Below are 14790 nucleotides of genomic sequence, written 5' to 3' on the forward strand. Positions count from 1 at the left end.
GCCAGTGGGTTATCGATCCCTCTTTCAGAAGCAATCTTTGCACAACTCCAGCAGTGAACTAACCCTCATTTGTGAGGCAGTACTAGTGTAAAATTTAACATAAATGTATAGGACTTTTCTGTTTTTTTTTTTTGGGACATTTCCTTCGGAAAATGAAATGTAACCACTGGGTCACAGTGGTCTATGGCGACTCCTGTGCTCATTTGGTGCAGCCCAGCCCCACATGACACTTTTAATGGCTCTTGGCGCTGAACAGTTGACCCTCCGCAGATACAGCAGAAAACAGTAATGGCCGGGACACTTTCCACAGCAGCACAAGAACCAGATGGGCGGGACTTTCAAGTCCTAAGTTGCATAGTAGTAGAGACAGAAACCTGGTAACTGCTGTGTGGAGAGAAACCAGTTTTACTGCATAGTTGGCATTATAAAAACAATGATGGATGAGTGGATGTTACCAATATAGGCTGGTTGGTGCGGCCACACAACTGTGTTCAAACAACAAGGTGATTTTTGGCAGATCTAATGGCAACTGTCAGGCTGATAGTGTGGACAGGACTCATGAGTGTTATTGGTCTCAGGGTGGTGCTTGATTATTAGGTACCCAGCAGGAACGAGGCCATAATGTAATCTAATTATGTAAGCGTATGTACACGTGCTGTCTCATTCCAGCCTATTGAATTGCATTTTTGCGTTCCCGTCAAGACTCCTGGCTGCACAGATAAAAACTGTCGTCTTCTGTGAGCGTTGCTTATATCTGATGAATGAACTTGTTTCAAAACGGTGTAAACTGAAAGTGAAGCATACACTGAACGTGACAGGCTAGAAGCTGAGCTGATGACACCGCGTACCTGCTTAGAGAGTATGCTTTAGGTGATGTGAGTTCACTTCATAACTAAGATGTTTGCAGCAATTCGCTTCATGTTAATGAACTCAATTGAGCTGCGTAGGGCACTCTTATCGTCTGTTGAGTTGGCTTCTGAATTTGCGTCATAAGGAACTTGTGCCAGATTAAACTTGTTTTGCCAGTTTATATTTACTTTATTAAACAGCGCCGTTGTGTCCTGGCACATGTAAATTTATCCACGTTTCATTGTTATAATTGCGAGCTGACTGCAGTGAGTGATTTGCACAACAGAGTTTGTTTTTTTTTTTTTTAAGGTTTTCAAAGCTTTTTGACAGCTTTTATGGGTGTCCCCAAATGTATGGCGTACATCAATTGTACACACCCTCAAGCACCCAAAAAGAAATGAGACGAGCTTCCACTGGGATTATAGAAAGGAATCTTTTTGTTTTTTTGGGTGTTTGTTTGTTCCTGTGATTTCTTTTCATGGACAGTCAAAACATGTTCTCCCTACTGTCTCATTACTATAAAAACAACACAAAATAACTTCCTTAAGTTAATTATAATTAAAAAAACTAGTACGTATATAGGTGATAGATTGTTGTATTCCTAAACGTCAGCGTATTATTAAATGTTGGAGTGAAACGACCCCACAAACACTGCATGAGACTAATTTCACTACAGTGGGTCATTCTAGTCGTGATGCAGGAATCGACAATGAGTCAACACATGTGTGATGTGTCATAATGTGTCGTGGGATGATGACTGATCTGTCTAGTCTGTACGGCTTTCCTTAAAAAGGACTAAGAGTTGAGGAAGAATCCTAGCGCCGAGGCACATAACAGCCGTGCCGACAGTGACGTGGGAATAAGCGCAAGGCTGCCCCACAGCACAAATTACGCACAGCCATGCTGGAGGGGGACATGGAGGTTGGGCCATGAAGAGGTCGGTGGTGTGGTGGGAAACGGAGCTGGTCGGAAACGGTCCAGTATGATCAGCCGATACTGCAAGGCATCTTCACGAAGGACTACAAAAAGCCATCGGGGTTGACTCTTTCTGGAAAGACAGACATGTAAGCAGCTTTTACGCTCAGTCAGTCGCGTTGAAATGTGGCTGCTCTTTGGTTCTATGTTTGAGCCTTATTGTCTCGGCAGTTCTTTGCAGGATATGGAGCCACTTTAAGCTGGCTGCATTAAAATTGCTATCCTGCAGGTACCTGGTGATTGAAGAAAACCAATTTCTTTAGAAATCACATACATCAAGAATGCATGTTTGGAGGCTTGTTAAATACTAACTGCGAAGCATTTGTTGCCACCCTTTATATTGTCGGAGACTGAATGATCTTCGTTGTTTGTGCAATGCGTGTATAGAAGCAGGGTACACCCACATTGGGTTAATTTTGTATGTTATGTATCCACAAGCAATGCATCACTGACCTTCCTTTTACAATGGATTTTTTTTTTAGTATCTTCGGCTGTCGATATAAAATAGGCACACTATTTATTTAAGCAGGTGTAGGCGTGGCATCTTGACATTTAAATAATCAACAAATTTATACGGGATTTAAGGGAAATAAAGAAGAGTAGTGATAAATTATGTCATTTGTACAGAATCAATTTTAGCTATTTGCCAAATAATATTTTTTATTTTAATCACTATGTCACACAATCAGTGCTTTCTTAGCTTATGCATAATACACCAAATCTGCTCAGTAATTGGGGAGGTTTTTTTTTTTTTGTGTCGCAATTCAGTTTATAATTACCATACAATCAAAGTAAAGAGTAGCCGATTTTTACACAAGAAGAAACTACTGTTGACATGCCATGCATGAGGCACAGACCACGACTAAAAAGTGCACTGTTAAAACTGACGAAGCAAATTATTGAGTGCGCTGTGAAATGGAAGAGCAGCGAACAGCGTCCAAGACAATCGAAATGTTGGGGGGCAGTTGCTAAATCTGACGCAATGTCTTCGGTGTAGTAATGGAGGCCCGTAGGAGATTTTGCTATGATGTTCATAGGCGTAGATTAAGTGGACCGCGAGGATTTGAATCATGGACACTGTGAGAGTGAAAAAAAAGAAACATAAGATGGTGAAAATGGAGATGCAGGACAGACAGTGTTGGGCAGTAAGACATTTTTAGTTATTTGTGGTCTGAAACCGACAGTACAGAAATTCGATGTTGAGATGTGGCATCTGCTGCGTTAATATAGTTGTTATATGGATCATCAATTCAGAAGTTACAGGGCTGGCTATTCTTTTTCACTTGTTATTTTGAATGTTTAGTTTATTGATTTGATTTGTGTTTAAACTCAGATAAGACTCATTATTCCTTTGTATGAAAGTGGAATATGAAACCATATGTACTTTACAGCAGAATGCTGCCATAGATTAAAAAAATAAATAAAAATCAGACAGCTGAGCAGAAATATGTTCTGTATAAATGCATATAACCAACAATTAGTTGTGGGCCATCGACAGCAGATAGAGGGTCCCAGCATTGTTAAAGGGGTCATATCGCTTAATAGTGATGCTGCACCTGTCACAAAGAACACATTATGATCGTGTTATTTGTGGCTGTACATTCAATGTCTGTTTTTATTGATCGCGGATCTTAAAGGTCCAAAAAACACATTTGCCATATTGACTGTGATACACTATTTGTTCGCTCCTCTATGCCCGCGCTTCTGAAAACTATAGATTTTTACAAAAACTATTTTGTGCTTTCGCACACTTTTTTGTGCTGAAAAGCCAGGTGTGCTTCGGATTGGCCGAGCTACTCCACTGTTGTGTGTATTGGTTGAATACTCAGGCGACATGTGCGGCAAAATGTTACGCCCCTAACAATTACTGTGATGGTCTACCCAGCGCGAGACTGGTGACCAAAGAAATCTATATGCAAAGTACCCATCAAACCTATGACAGTGTGTTGCATTCCAGTGGGGAGACTTATAATTACTGATTTTAAATTCGCGCACTTATACTGTATTTTTACCTTTGCCGTTGCATATTGCGACGCGCGTAACAGAAATCATGTCTATAGTTGTGTATTCGGAGAAAACAACAAGTGCTACTCTTCAACTGCTCACAAATCATCATGTTTCAATCATCATGCCAGATTCTTAAATTTACACCCATGTACTTAAACACCAGTTGTAAGAATAAGAATATTCATCTTTGGATTTGCAGAACTTTAGTCTTTGCAAACCTTACAGATCTTTTTTGTACCAAGAGCTTGTAAACACTTCAAAGAGAAAGGAAAATGTTAAATTGCATCATCTGACCTCTTTAAAAAATACCAGGGGGTTTTTTTTTGTAGTGACCCATGTAGGGAAATCACTCACGTAAATACCATAAATACATACCGTGTATAACATATCACGACCATACGTACACAATCCAAAAAGTACGTAATAAATCCATACAAAGTCAAGCGGGGGACAACCAACTGACATTCTCTGGGGCCACTTGAAAATGAGCAATTTACAATATAATGTTACTGGATTCATAAATTCTCATAGTAACGTTATGGCAGTACTGCTCCATCTTTTTCATAATGATGTTTTGTTGTGGAATAAGTTACTTACAAGTTTTATGTCTGTACTGATTACAGATTACACGAGTGAAAGAAAACTGTAGTTAGGAACGTTAATTGGGTGACTGTTTTTAGGAGGATGTATATTGATATTTTTTCAAAAACTCTAACTTGTTTTAAAACTATTACCATTAAGCACTACCAATATTGTGATATAATAACAGCCAAGAGAAAGAAAATGTATTCAATTTTCTATCAATATAACCAGGTTTTCCCAAACTGGGCTTATAGTCGAACTCAAGTGGAAGTTCAAAATTATTGAATTGAATAAACTATTTGATGTTATGGAGTTTGGCTCACACAAAAAAATGGGAATGTTCACTGCATGAACAAACATTAATAAACAAGGGAAACGACACCCAGGGAGTGTACTTAGAGTAGTATTTTTGTCCAAGACATGTACAAAAAGTAATTGCTGATTAGCATTTTTTAAGTAAACATTACTATAATTACAGTAGACGTCATTTCTGAAATCCAGTCATTACCCTTGCACAGGACCTATACAGTGGGTATTATCAGTGTATTCCACTCATACAACACCAAAGCCTGCACAATTCACAACTTTAATTAGGAAAATAAATGCCAGTAAATCTGGCTCATGTTTGCCAGGAATATATGACACAAAACACAAAAGCAAAAAAAAACGTAGAACAAAGTAACTTCCGTGTGCATTTAAATAGGAGTATGACAAAAAGTGTGCATGCTGTCGAAGATCAGGTCACCATTGCGAAAGAAAAGGGATCCTCTGATTTTTTTCGCAGTATTCCTGGATCACAGTCTATTTGAATATTAAAGCGGACGGGTTATTGCAGTAAATACCAGAAATCTGTGCGGTTTAATGTTTGTCCTCAAAGCAAAAAGAGGAACAAAATTAGTCTGCCAGTGGCTTCATCTTTTTCATGCTTAGGTCAAACGCTGGAGCAAGAAAAGCAGATCCTTAGTGAATTGCAAGCTGTACGCCTGCGGGTGGCCCCAACAAAATGTTGATAAAAAATAGTTTACCAATTTTTTTTTTTTAGTTTTGAGACATCAATATATTCACATAATTGAGGTGTTTTAATATATTTCAACAGTTCTATTAGATAATTTAAGGGCCAATGCATGATATAAAGTTCTTTTTTAAATTTTTTGCATGCATTCAGAGTTAATGGCGAGGATACGTAGGATTATGTGGGGGAACAACGGAGGGGGACAGGAGGAGTTTGGAATGCCTCAAAAGGCCTATTACAGGGTTGAGACGTTAGAAACGCTGTGGACGTGGAGAGCTTGAGCAGTTTGGACGCCTGTGTGGTCCTGCAGGCGCTCAGGCCTGTGTTGCTGGTCTTATCCACCACCGACAGAGAATCTTTGAGGCAATCAGCAGATGGAGGGAGGGGAAAGTGGAGTGGAGGGTCGGGGACATTACCCACCGTCCTTGGTGCAGAACAAAAATCGATTCTGCTGGGATGACAAGGTTATCAAAACGTAAGACAAAAAGAATCCTTAATGCACAGTATCAGCCCCAACGACGTGAATCAGGAGGACTGATGTGGTTAAAGGGGATAAATCCCCTTCCAGAATAAAAGTGCATCAGGATTACTCACCCCTCATGTCATCCAAGATGGTTAGGTCTTTTCTTTCTTCGTTTGTTTGTTGAAAAGGAAATTAAGTTTTTGAGAAAAAATTCCAGGATTTTCTCAGATAGTGGACCTTACTTCAGCGAAGGTGGTTTTTTAAAGGTTGAAAATGCAGTTTCAGTGCTTGCAGTTCACCACCGAGGCCACGCTAATCAGCGATCCCCCAAGCCAGACGGAATAAGGGTCTTATCTAGTGACCATTATAGGTCATTTTCTTTGTGAAAAAATGAAGTATTTATAACATTTTTTAACCACCACAATGCCTCGGCTGACTTAAGTCCTAATGCAATGCACATCGTCACACATTACGTTAGATTACCTGTTGGGAAATTGGTCACTGTGGTTAGTTCTTGTATTGATAGGTACTTCGTTTTAACAATCATGCTCATTTTCTCTCCACTTTTAAATCATTATACATTTTTTTGTAAAGGGCATTTGCACTCTTTTTGATGTTCGCTTTGTAAACATTGGCAGTACTTACACCTACGTCACATGTGACCTTTCCAACATCACCTAATACGACACGCAGGTCATCATCTGAGCTAATGCTAGCTGAGGCATTTGTGAGGGTTAAAAAGTTCATAAAATAGGGATTGGTGATATCTTATCATTTGAGAAAAAAAATTCCCCCTCCTGATAAGAATTAGTCTTCCACCGATAATAAAGGTAAAGTTTAGTTTTTGACAAATTTTTCTGTGCGGACATTGCGGAGTGACATCGTGGAAGCAGATTGTGAAAATTTAGGAGGATATATTGCTAAAGCATGAGCTAATCTACAATGTGGAAATGGTCTTTGGTTCGGGCTGTACAGTGCAACAAAAAATCGGTCTGAATAAATGTACTACAGTAGCAGGTGTGCAGTTTTGCATGTGTATTTACAAACCTGTTGTCCAACAAAGATACCATTTATTGACATGCCTTTTCTCCAAATTAACTTAATAACATAGTCGGTTTGAAAAATAAACTTCTTTTTGTGACCAGAGGTGGTTTATTACAGAATGATTAGTTATAATATACAGTGATAATTTATTGGAGGTGGAGTAGATTGTTTTTTTATTTTTTGTATGTGTTTTAAGATCTGATGTTTGTTTGCACCTTATTAGATTTTAAACAATACCTCTGTTGCTGAAGAACAAATAAACCATATATTTTATGCAGTATATTTTCGTGCATTTCAAGTTCACTCTGTAAAGTTTCTCTATCATGTGTTTTATTTAGACAACGGAGCCCTTTGTCATATTAGTGATTTCATTTACAGCCGTCGTCAGCAGTATTACTTCGCAATGCATCTTTCAAGTTTATGTGCAAGGGCGACCTTTGGTTCCAGTATTGAATTAAATGTCAACCACACGTACTCAGTAATGCCAAAGACCGTAGATATCATTCGATAAGGGACTTTAGTAGTGCTTACAACAGCCCTATTTTTGGTTGTTTGTTGTGAAAACAGGAAAAACAGGATTCCTGACTTTTCGTCATTGATATCGTATCGCTTTAAAATACTAGAAATTATCATGATATATTTTAAGCCCATATCACCCATCCCTAGGACAAATGTATTCTATTTTAGGAAAAGGAGTGATCATTTCAATAGATAAGACCCTTATTTCTATGTGGGATTCATGTAGAGCCTTTGAAGGCTGCCTCTGAAACGCATTGTTAGCCTTACCATTGGCACCATGAAGTCCACTTATGGAGAAAAATCATAGTGGGAGTTTGCCTTTAAAAACTTAATTCTTTCGACCTGAAGAAAGAAAGAAACTACATGAAACAGTCTGGATGCATGGTGGTGAATAAACTGTCAGGCAATTTTTATTCTGGAAGGGACTTATCCTTGAATGCATTGGTCTCAACTCAATTTCCTGGAGGGCCACAGCTCTCCACAGTTAGCTCCAAACCTAATGAAAGCACACCTGATCCAGCAATCAAAAGTCTTCACGATTACTAGACGATTCAAGCAGGTTGGATTTGGAGTGTGGTTGGAGCTGTTCTCTGCCAGAGCTTGTGGCCTCCAGGAATTGCGTTTGAGACCACTGCTTTAATTGCAAAATCTCTGTCGTTGCTTCAGTGAAGAGGAAGGTCCGCTAAGAAGGGGAAGTTAAGATCTATCGGACGTCAGTGAAAGAAGATCTCAATGTCAATGAAGGTGTGCAATAAAGCATTTCAGTTCATGAAACTGATTTACGCTCAACTGTAAAATAACTCCTTTTTGTTATGTTGTAGTTTTTAAGTATCTAGCTGACAAATATCTGCACAAGACTCAAGCAGCAGTCGGCAGAGGAGACAGAGGTTGTTCACACATCAGCAATAAAATAGGTAGATTTTTTTCAAAAGAAATTGATACTTTTATTTATGATAGAAATTTTTAGCATCGCCATAAATCCTATCTATTTCCATACATTTGCAAAAAAAATTCTTTAATAATTTAGTTTACCGACTTCGTTAAAGTGCCCTATTGTGGGTTAGGAAAGGTTCATATTTGTGGTTTGGAGTCCACAACAACAGGTTGATATGCATGACAAGGTCAAAAAACACTTCATTGTCTTATAATGATGCATTTATTTTTTAATTATTGCTCCAATGACTCCCAAACCGATTTGTTTAAAGGGTCCATATGATTAGCAATTAAAATTTTTCCTTCGCTTTGGAGGGTTACAAGCTCCTGGTGCATAAAGAAGATCTGTAAAAGTTGCAAAGATTAAGGTGAAATCCAAGAGATTATATTTTTATAAAAAGTTAGACTCGTCCGCACCCTGAAATGATTCATTCTACACAGGCCACCAAGTCTACTTCACTATGTGGGGAAGATTTGCATACACCACACAAAACGTGATTGTGATGCTATCATTTTGATGCTATCTGTCCTGTAGCATATACACAGCCCGAGTGAGTAAGCAGGGTCCGCCAATATGTTTTCTGCGGTAGCTGCTGGAGGGTACAATGTCAGCGCCGAAGAGGACAAAGTGTCGTGGTGCTGGGATGCACCGAGAGCACAGGAGTCTCCATACCACGCTGAGGGACACGGTGGTTCCAGTAAAACCTAACACCAGTGGTCTGCCCGTCGCACGAGCATGAGTCTTGACAGTGCACTGAACTATTGTCTAAAACGGGAGGCGGGCAGGGGAGGGGGTTCAGCACCAGCTCTATTTCGATTTTTGAGAAGGGGGGAGGACAAACACATAAAAAACAGTCGTTTTGGCTTCATACCCTATAGACGTGTGGCACATTTCACAAGCTATAAAAACTGATCTGTGGAGGTAATTTGAGATTAAACCTTCTAATACCACACTTGGGGAATCAGCGAACAATTTAAATATTGAATCATGTATTCTTTGGCACCTTTAAACGAATTTGCCACTGATGATTCAAACGGGAGTTTGAGGCAGTAGCGTAGCACTGTGTTTGTCGCAACAACATGAAAAAGACAGTATAAGCATTATAATGAGTAATTATGTCCCAATGGATGCATACATATGGCTTGGTTTGTTGGTTCGCTGGGACATGGCCATCAACTGTAGGTGAGGGGCGTAACATTTCGTCACACGTGGAGGGCATTCAGCCAATTCACAACGACAACGGATAGCTGGGGCACCCCCCCAATATGACAGAGCACACCTCGCTTTTCAGCACAATGAGCTTTGTAAAATCGTCAAGATCAGAAAGGGAGGGGCAGAGAGTAGCAACAATAATGTACAGTATCTGGAAAATAAGGTGTTTTTTGACCCTTTAAAAACCCCGAAAAAACATATTGCATTACACCAAAATACACAAAATAATGTTCTTTTTAGCAACGCCATATGGACCCCTCTTTAACAACCATTTTTCCAAACCCCTCCTTTTCATGATGCTAATCTGCTTGATTTTGATTGGTCCGATTTACCGTGGAAACCGCTATTTTTACCACTCCAAAAGCTGCACCCTACTGGCAAACAAAGAATTGCATTTTCATTGGAACAAAGCAAAAGACCAACAATATGCGGGACAATAGGCTATGTGTTCCTGTTGCCGGTCAGACATGAAGCGGCCTTGCGGATTGTTTTAAATGAGTTCAGAAGTCGACTCTTCTTTTGAGGGAAAAATAACTTATACACAGTGCACTTTAAGATGTCAAAACTTGGCAGGTGGTTTTCATTCATTAGAGCTGTTGTTACACACTGCATGGGACGGTCATTGTTCAAAAATCCATAATAGGTGCACTTTAACAAACATGTATTTGTTCATTTTATTAAATTGCCATAAGTGGGCTTACTTTTTTAAAGTAGTTACAAATAATAAGTAAGTCAAAACAATTTATGTGAGAAATATAACCAACTAAATGGTAAGCTTCACGCCAAAATTAAAGCAGCACATTTATGCAAGCAGTAAACGAAAAAGTGCTTTCAATATTGAGAGTGTTTCAAGAATCTGAAGGTGCCAGCAAAGGACTGTTAGGAGTTGCCAGTTTCTCGCATGATGCTTTTTGATTTTGTTACTTCAGTTTAGCTTTAGCATGAATTGTTTAGACTCTCATGACACATTTCTTACTCTTTTTAGGCGTTTCAACACTAGCGGCGCAGTCATCCCAACCAGACCGCCGGCGATCTGAACGGGTGAGGTCAATTTAAACCCGCCCAAACAAACAGAGACCAAGAAAAAAAAAAACCCCTTCGGGAGCTGCAGACTGCTCTGACTCACGGTATTTCCTGGCAAAGGGAAACAGAGGCTTCATTAGCCTAATTAGAGTTGAAGAAAAGAAGGTGTGTATTCCCCGAGCAGATCTGTCAAAATAATAGTCCATTGCGGGATTACACAGAAAGTAATTGGGTTGCTGAGTATTTTTTGTACAAGTATTGAGAGTGGCCTAAATCTTTGGGGCACTGCCCTTCCTCACATTTGAACAATTTGAATGAAAAGTGAATATATTTTCTCTGTCAAATATTTGGGGTGAGTTATTCCATGTGGTAAAACAGCAGGGTAATTTTCTCTAATGAGAGTACTTACAGCAAAAAAAATCACTTTCACGATTTTTTAACACACCCCTTTTGTGCATCGCTTTGTGCAGTATGTTTGTTGATGGAGGTGCATCATTTGCTATCAAAATCTTTAAAATGATTTATTCATTTGTTGTTTCTTTATGAAAAGCCGCCAAGTTTCAACTTATGTTCTTTTAGGTATTTTTGTATGAAAAATGTAGTAAAGTAATGACGACTTAAACTCAAAACATTTAACACCGGCCCCAAAATGTTTCTAAATCTACATCTTGTAAGAAGTGTAAATTTGTGGTTTTAAAAGGATGACGAAAAGTTTTTAGTCATTTTTTTTCATTGATATGCATCAGCTCCCCTTTTTAAACTGTCATATTCTAACACTATACCAAATGGGGAGGGATTAATAGAAAGGTTTTCTATTGGGATAAAGAAAAGTCCTTTTTTTTTTTTTTTTTTGGGTTTCTGACAACGGCAACACCGCCAGATATTTTCCGGGAAAAAAAGGGACTCCCTTTCCGCTAGGGCTTGGGCGATATTGCTACTAGAAGCCAATTTCTTGATATAATTAAGCCTTTATGAAGATTACATTGGAAATGAGATTAATTGAAATTGTTTCATCAAAACGTTAAAATTAAAATGTAGGGAAATAATCAAGTTACAGGCTTACACTGTTCACATCAAATGAACAGCAAGAATTATTTAAATAATAATTTTAATTCATACACCCTCGGGAATAAACAAATTTAAAACCCTTTTTAACGATTCCCCTCTATTTCTAAAATAAAAAATTTTAACTGTTTAATGTGCATGAGCTATCCCAAAGTACTTATTGCTATTTTTAAAATAAATAATTAAAAACCCAATTTTTTTTTTGTATCTTACCAGCTCTAATACTGTTTTAGCAACTAAAGTTTAAATCTGATTTTAATAAAACACTTCATCATAACACCTGCCTTTGGGTGATGGTTTTGAGCATATCTAAAATTTGTTCTGTAGGTCAGTTTAGGGAAAAAAATAAAACTAAAATGAAGTCAAACATAAAGGGACAGTGAAGGGTTTAGTATAACGCCCCGCCCTTCTCACAGCTACCCCATTTAAAATGTGCAAAAGTTATTATGGGCACATTTTTTTTGCATTCATGAGGGAAAAACTCGGTTGAAGTTCTGTTTTGATGTTTAAATTAAATGGAATCGATTGGAAATAAATCCCTTTAAAACCACTGACCAGAATTTCAAACAATAAAAAAAACCCGCTTCAAAGTTTTCCCAAATATAAAATTAAAAAGATCCCCCCCTCCTGTTTAATCTTGGGGTTTAAAATTTCCTGATATTTATTAACCTGACCCTTTAGACAGATTTAGCTTTTTTATATGTACAGGGAAACCCCAAGGGGAAAATTTTAGAACTGTTTTGTGGGAAAATAAAAAGTACCGGGTTTTCCCCGAGTCCCAGGGCTTAACCCCTAAAGCCATTAAAAACTTTTCAGGGTTGGGGTGTTTTCTGGAAAAAATTTATTTTTACTACATGTTATACTCCATTTGGGGGCTATTTAAAACCCCAAAATTTTCCCCTCTGAGTTTTTTATTTTAAACCCTAGAGGATGTTACAGAATTGTTCAAACTTCTCTGCAGTTTTGATTGAGTCTGATGAGTTTGGCAGGGAATAATAAAACCGTCCACTTTTTTAAATGTGGCTTATCCTTGATTTTATTGGGATTTTTCATTTAAACGCATCCTCGCATTTAGGTTTTTAATGTGGAAAACCCTGGTACTTCGCCTCAACGGCCCTTTATGTTTACGCCTCTTCGGGTTTTTGTTAACTGGCTCGGATGTTGTGAATGTTGGGTTTTCTCATTTGCTGCGTGAAAAGGGTGGCGACACTACAAAGAACTAAAGGCACTTTTTTTAAACGAAAATTTAATTTTGATCATGTTTTTTGGGTTTTTTTTTAAATATACAGTGAATCTACAGTTTTTAATACAATACAGTACTGCTTAAATTTTTTTTTTTTTTATGACTTTTTAGGTAGGTTGAGAATATTTTCCAGCCGCACCTGTTAAAATACCCACATTTTTTTTTTAGTCGGCGGAAAGGTTTTCACTTGAAAAATAATTTGTTTTTTTTGACTGTAAAGATTAATGATTGGGTGGTTTGTTTAGAAAAGGACAAAATAAAGTTTTCTTTGTTTTATTTTTTATGGTTCTTTTTTCGGGGGTACTGTGACAACCTTATCATGCATGAAAACCCAAAAAAATGTTGTGAATACTTAAAAAAAAATCCATAAAAAGACAATCCCACAAATGCCAAAAAAAAACCTAGACGGGAATTTGATAAAATTTTTAAAAATTTGTATTTAAAAATTGGCATTTTTGCATAAAGAAAATTTTATACCGTTTTACAAAAACAAAAAATTGCCTTGTGCTGTGCCCAAAAAACAGCCCTTCATTGTCATTGTCCCAAATTTGGGTATACAGTTATTTAAATTTACATTGTCTTGGGAAAAGGGAAACTATAGCTGGAAAACCTATCCAAATTTTTACGAAATATTTTTTTTGCACTTTGTAATGATGCAAAAAAAAAAAATGGTCTATTTATTTGGGAAAAATCCCAAACAACTGAAAACATGAAAATTGGGGGTAAACCCTTTGGTACATGTGTTAAAAAGGGGTTTTTTTTCTCATTTGAAAACCAAATTAAAAAAATTTATTACGAATTTTAAAAATCAAAATTTTTTCGAAAGGAAAAATTTGTGTTTTCGTAAAGTTTTCTACGGGGCTTTAACCAGTCTGTGTTGTTCTTCACTTAAAGTTAACCCGACGGGCCCAAAATTTTGAAATTCCCAGCAAGTGAGAGCCAAAAGCTTTTTCATTGAATGTACAGAGCAAGGAAAAAACCATGTGTAGCTGCTCTAAAAAAAAACCCTCACAAGCCAGGGGGGAACCCCTATTCAAAGGGGCTTCCCCCGGGCCCGGAATGCCAGTAGATCCCAACAGAATTACAGTGAATTTTTCATTGTTTTATATTTTTTTAAAAAATCCAACCCAAAAAGGGTTTGGTTTGGGGATCATTATTTTTTTCGTAAGGGGAAAAACACAGAAGTAAAGGCCCAAAATTTTAAAAGGCAAAAAAGACCCCAGATGCCATTTTAGTTTGGTTTTTAAAAAAAACCTGCAAATCTATTTGTGGGCCCCCAAACAAAAAATAAGTAGCACGGTTATATTTGTAGCAATAGCCAAAAATACCCCTTGAATTTCGGTCCCAAAATTTTCAGATTTTTCTTTTGGCCAAAAATCATTAGGCTTTTATGTAAAAAACATGTTCCAGGAAGATATTTTGACAAATTTTACCATAAACATGTCAAAATGTTATTTTTGAAATTTGTAATATACATTTTCTAAGGACCATTTTGGGCAACTTTAAAAAGGCCCATTTTTTACAATAATTTGATTTTTTTTGACCCTCAGATTCCCCCGATTTTCAAATATTTTATCTCGGCCAAATATTTTCCTAAAAATCCTACATCAATGAAAAAACTTTAAAATTTTTCAGATCATGTATGAATCTCGATTTCAAAACAATTTACCCTCATGACTGGTTTTGTGGTCCAGGGTCACATTTATCAGTTATGTCCCTGGGTAGCCCCATACATCACGGAGACTCTATTTGCATCTGCAAGATGTATTTTTTTTTGTGTTTGTCATCTGCCCAAAACGTCTATGGGGCGTTTCCTTTTAATGTTAAATTTAGAATGGTTTAAATAAAACCGACATCTTCAG

The sequence above is a fragment of the Cyprinus carpio genome, chromosome A17 (genome assembly GCF_018340385.1).
Source record: "Cyprinus carpio isolate SPL01 chromosome A17, ASM1834038v1, whole genome shotgun sequence".
In the NCBI taxonomy this organism is placed as follows: domain Eukaryota; kingdom Metazoa; phylum Chordata; class Actinopteri; order Cypriniformes; family Cyprinidae; genus Cyprinus; species Cyprinus carpio.